Source organism: Eptatretus burgeri, chromosome 3, assembly GCF_056783735.1.
Source record: "Eptatretus burgeri isolate ZD-2024b chromosome 3, Ebu_testis_v1, whole genome shotgun sequence".
Lineage (NCBI taxonomy): Eukaryota > Metazoa > Chordata > Myxini > Myxiniformes > Myxinidae > Eptatretus > Eptatretus burgeri.
In genome coordinates this window covers 54,909,237-54,914,626 of record NC_140963.1, presented here as the reverse complement: position 1 = coordinate 54,914,626, position 5,390 = coordinate 54,909,237, and positions in this window count along the sequence as shown.

Genomic DNA, 5,390 nt, shown 5'->3' with positions numbered 1-5,390 from the left:
TACGCCCTGGCTCGCACTCGTGCAACACAGCCCGGCTCGACTGTTCCTCCGCTTCGTGTCTGCCTGCTAAGCATCTCCCATTCCAGTACAGCACAGTTGGCGACGAGGATCTTCGAATCGGCATGTGTAAGGGCGGCAAATGACCCGTGCGGTTCCAGCCTACGGAGCCAAAGGTCTCGCCGGCGCGAACATGGCAAAGGGTCGGTGCATGGCAAACGTACGCGTGCCCGCCTTCGTCGGAATCGACTTCGGCCACGTCGAGTGGGCAACGTTCGTTCATTTGGTTCATTTTCTTGTTCGTTTTGTCGAGGATACGCGTTTCGGCTCGAACGCGGCGTTGGACGTCGCGCAAGCTCTGGAGAATGTCCGAGGTCTCGATGGTCGGGACACAGCAGATGGTCTAGGGGTCATCGCAATGGGCCAGGCACGCACGGCCATGCGCACGGTCTGCGGCGCGGGTCGTGGGCGAGCGTGGCAATGCAATCACTCGGACGGCGGTCTGGGCTCTCGAGGTCGTCTACGGTGTGTGGGCCGAGGGTCATCGCCCATTGTTACGGTCATAGATGGCGGTGTGCGAGGCGATCCTTCCGTCCCGCGTCGAAACCTGCTTGCGATTGATCCGGAAATGACAAGATCAGTGGCAGGGGGGGAAGTGAGCGAGGCACGGATCGGGTGTCGAATTGAGTCCACTCGTGCTGGCCGCGCATCGCATTCGGCTGTGCCGTGCAAATTCACGGCAGAGGAGCGTCCGGCACGGTTCAGAGATCATTTTATTTCTGGTCTGCGAGCAGCCATTGACATTGTCTGCGAGCAGCCATTGACCGACATCACATTCGACTCGGCGATCGCGACTGTTTCATCTGTCGAGCAGACACCGGTGACCGCGCAAGTCCGCGCGATGGCTCAAGTGCCGCAGGGTGCTCGCACGCCTAGCGGTGTGGGACGAGAGCGCGCACCGCAGCACGGTCGCACCGGGAGCGAAGGGGCACCGCAGCACGATCGCACCGGGAGCGAAGGGGCACCGCAGCAGGACCCCAGTGACCTGGAGATCAGCCTACAGCCGGGGCATGATGATGCCGGCGAGCCGGAGCAGGAGCCGGGCTCGGCGAGCCGGACCCTTTTGGGTCGGAACGGGTTCCGGTTCGTGCCTCCAGATGTGCCAGTGCTCTCTTCGAGACCTTCGTCGAATACCGAGGGCGAGGCTCTGGCGGCGGGGGCCGCGTCGATGCAGCGGGAGCCACCGTTCGTTGCTGCCTGCGGCGGTGATGTGCGCTCCAGGAGCGGCGAGAGCCATATCAGCTCTCGCGATGAGTTCCCGCACTTCGTTCGCGATGAGTTCCCGCGCTGTGGCAAGGTTCGTGAGGCAATGCGCATCGGTGTGGTTCAGGCAGCTTCAACAGGTGGCGGTGGGCCCGTGGCGTTAAAGGGAGTCGCGAGTCGCAGCATCAAGTCGACAACCAAGAAGCGGACTCGTGATGTGGGTTGTGGGTTGTTGTTCATGGCATATGTGCTTTTCCTTGCTCTAGTGATGCAGTTTAATGTTGTTGAAATAAATGCCAGCAGTTCTCGTGTAAAAGTGGATGTGGCGGAGATCAGTCAATGGAGTTGGTGTTATGATCAATGTGATGTGGGGGCTAATAAAGAAGGTTTGTTAGCCTCCAGTTGCTCCAGGCCGCAGGTAATTGCTTTGTCTTGTACTGGGATTTTATCAAAAAAGCGCGCTGTACGGAAAAATGAATTCGCAATGGTTCGAATGTTATTCCTATTGATTTATAACGAGCTTATGGTTGAAGTGGGGTTTAAATGGAATTACTACCGTCTAACTGCCGTGTGGGTCTCGGAGATCGACTCGGAGCCGGGACTCGTGCGCTGGTCGGCGTTACCCCCACCTCTGCTTTCAGCGAGGTCAGACGTGCCTGGCGCCTGGGGCGTGGCTCTCTGGGTGCGCTCAAGGCCGTTTTGGCCATGCGGTGGAATCTTAACTGATTATGGTGCGTGAGGGTTGGGGAGTGTTTGTTGCTTCCAGCCAAGGGTGCTGTTCAGCGCCCCCACCAAGGTCGGTTGGGTCTGGCGGTGGCGCCGCGGGTTCCAGACAGCGGGGGTCCGGCCTCGAAAGGTTTATCTGTTTCAGGTCTGCCTGGGAGCGGGTTTGCTGCGTCGTGCTGCTGTGCTTCTCCAGTAGCTCGCTTCCACGCATTATATGATGTGATGTGCTGTTATACTTCGCTGTTTTCATTTTATTTGCATGATTATTATACCGAGGTTCTTCGTGTTGTCTATGCTTCTTATAATACTGATCATTTAATAATCATACTTTGAGGAGGGAGGAGTGTGGTGTAGTCATGCCCACGGGGAGGGGCATGATGATGATGCATGATGGGCGTGATGGTGGAGGAGTGGCCGTGGGGGTCGGCAAGGGATATGAGGTGTGCACGCCGCCTGAGGCGTCGTAGTAATGCTGGAGTCGGCCGGCTCGTGAGTGTACCGCGTACGGAATAAAGGGGAGCCGCGGGCACAGTACGCCCTGGCTCGCACTCGTGCAACACAGCCCGGCTCGACTGTTCCTCCGCTTCGTGTCTGCCTGCTAAGCATCTCCCATTCCAGTACAGCACAATCTCCCTCGTGCACGTCTCCGTCACCCCAATTAGTTTGTCCCTTTCGGTTACCGTCACTTTTTCTGTCACGACCCTCGCCCAACACGCCCCCCGAATTATTTGTTCACCCGCCTCCACCGCGGGCCTGTCAGCCGTTGCACCCCCTCCCAGCTCGTTCGCTCCTACACGTGGAGTCGCCATTTTAAGCTCCCTGCTAACGGCCTTCATGCCCGCCTGCAGGCATCGGCCCATGTTCTGCGTCTCACCCCGCAGCTTTTTCGTTTCTTCCTTTATTTGCTGTGTATTCGCATCCATCTTTTCGATCATTTGTTGTGTATTCGCATCCATCCTCGCTGTCATTGCCGCCAGCATGGCGCATAGCTGGGCTATTTCGGATGCACTCAGCTGAGCCGTTTCGGCAAAGATCGGGGGGTTTTGGCGGAGGGGGGGGAGGGGAGGTGTCATACACCGCGGCCGCTGCCGCACCTATTTCGGGCTCTGGGTTCAGTTGGGCGAGTTCGTTTTCCTGTACAACCAACATTTCCTGCACGGGGATTTCGTCCTGAGCCATGGATTCTACATTACTATTACACAAACCGAATCCACCTGGCACCCGCTCGCCTTGAGACGCCATCTTGCTTCTCGTAAAGGGTTAATTTAGCTCGCTCGTAATTTGGAGGGAATCGGGGGTCGCTCCTCTCACCCCTGGACCGATTCCCGTGAATTTAATTGGAGACAGGAGAGCCCGTTTTCCCGTTCTCCGATACCAGTGCCGCGAGGAGGGCGAAGAGTTTATATCGCACGACCTGACACCAGTGTTGCGGATTCGCGCCCGCCGGCGTGCGGACGGCCACGTAACTCGAATCGCGGCACGTCGCCCACCAGACGGACAATCCAGTCGTGACCCTCTCGGACTAACGCCGGGAACTAGTCACGGGTGGACCTTTCGGTCTCACCACGATCGTGCCAATCGGCCCCCACGTGGGATAGGGTTGCTCGCCAAATTCGACCTACCTAAGTACCCACACGGAGGGTAGACCGGGCGATCGCCCCTCGCCGCAGGTCGACTTCGGACACGGGCCACTTTAAGCGACCCGTTCCGTACTATCGGGATAACCGAGCGGTGTTATTCGTCGGCCTCGACGGTTCGATTAATTATCGGGCGTTTTAGCCCACGACCAACCCTTTACGTGAAGCAAGATGGAGATTCAATGAAAGAAAAGACGAAGCGAAGCGGGAAAACAGTTCAACATAACTCACGTTTATTTTGCGATGAACGGAAAGCACACATATACAATTACACCAAAAGCAAATGTAATAGAAGAAGAAACACAATATTACACAAAAAGCAAATATAAAAGAGAAACACAATGCAGAGCTATCCGACTACCGAGCACACGGCAACACTTATACAATTTTACTTCACAGACGGCGCCGACAACACAGATACCCAAAGCAAAAGAAAAAGAACCACCCTCCAGGATGAGGGGGGTAGGCGGGCCTGGGGCCGAGACCGTGTCGGGCCTACCCGTCTGATGATGAGACGCAAAGTGGCGGTGGCGCCCCAACTCCGCAGGCCTAGCGGACAGTGTCTGGTAGGGGGTGGGAAAGGGGCCCCCTTGTCGCACTATCTCAGCGCGGGGGGAAACAGGAGGGGGTTGTTGATGCTCGGGGGAAAGGAGGATGTCTCCCTGTCTCGGGTCCCGCGACGAGCGTCTCCACCACGACCTCGGTCGCGCCGCCGGCCTCTCCCTCCGCAGTTCCCCGAATCCGACGCGAGCACCCCCTCAACCGCCTTCGCCGCCGCCACCTCTCCACAGCTCCGTCCTCTTCACTCTGACTACTACCACTTCTTCCCAGGTCCAGCGACAACTCTTCTTGACTGCGAACTCCCAACCGCGAACTCTTACTCCTTGACTGACGAACGCAGCCGTTTATATCCCCCGTGGCCTCGCTCCCCCACCTTTGACCCTTTACCTCCGACCCTTCACCTCCAACTGGCTCCCCATTGGACCGAGGAAAAGTGGGCGTGAATGCTTTTTGATCCATGAATTTGCATATAGCGACCACACTCCAACGCCCTGGAGGCGGGGCCAAATCGCCCCACGCTCACCGATAGGACGGAACAGAAGTGGGCGTGAGTCGTTTTTGATCCGTTTTCTTCGGAAAGTCTGTGATGTTTCTGAACACGCTGCTCGGTGCGCGCCCTGCACGAGTCCAGTATCGGTGCCCACAAGTGGCGCAAGAATGGTGGTGATGCGATGGTGGCGAGTTGTGACGGTAAAGGTCGTGGCTGTTGTTGTGAAGCGGCGTTGTGGTTGGTGGTTGTTGTGTGATGGCTGTTGAGACATGGTTGGTGGTGGTAGTAATGGCGGCTGGTCCAAAATAAAGATAGTAAAAGAAAAACGGCTATCTGGAGGGGTCGCAGCCCGAGTGAATGACATTTATTCCCTCAAAACAACGGGTTTGGGCCTAACTACACATATACTTACAGAGATATCTCACCTAAGGGACCTGAATGGTGGTTTGTGAATTTCGTCAACCACAACAATATATATATATATATATAAATACATATATTAATTAATTAATTCAGTGTCCCAACGGGGCTTGAACTCAGGACCTCTTGGGTCCCAAGCCACTGCCCTTACCACTGCGCCAACACCAACATATACATATATACATATATACATATATACATATATACATATATACATATATACATATATACATATATATATATATATATATATATACATATGTACATATATATACATATATATATATATATATATA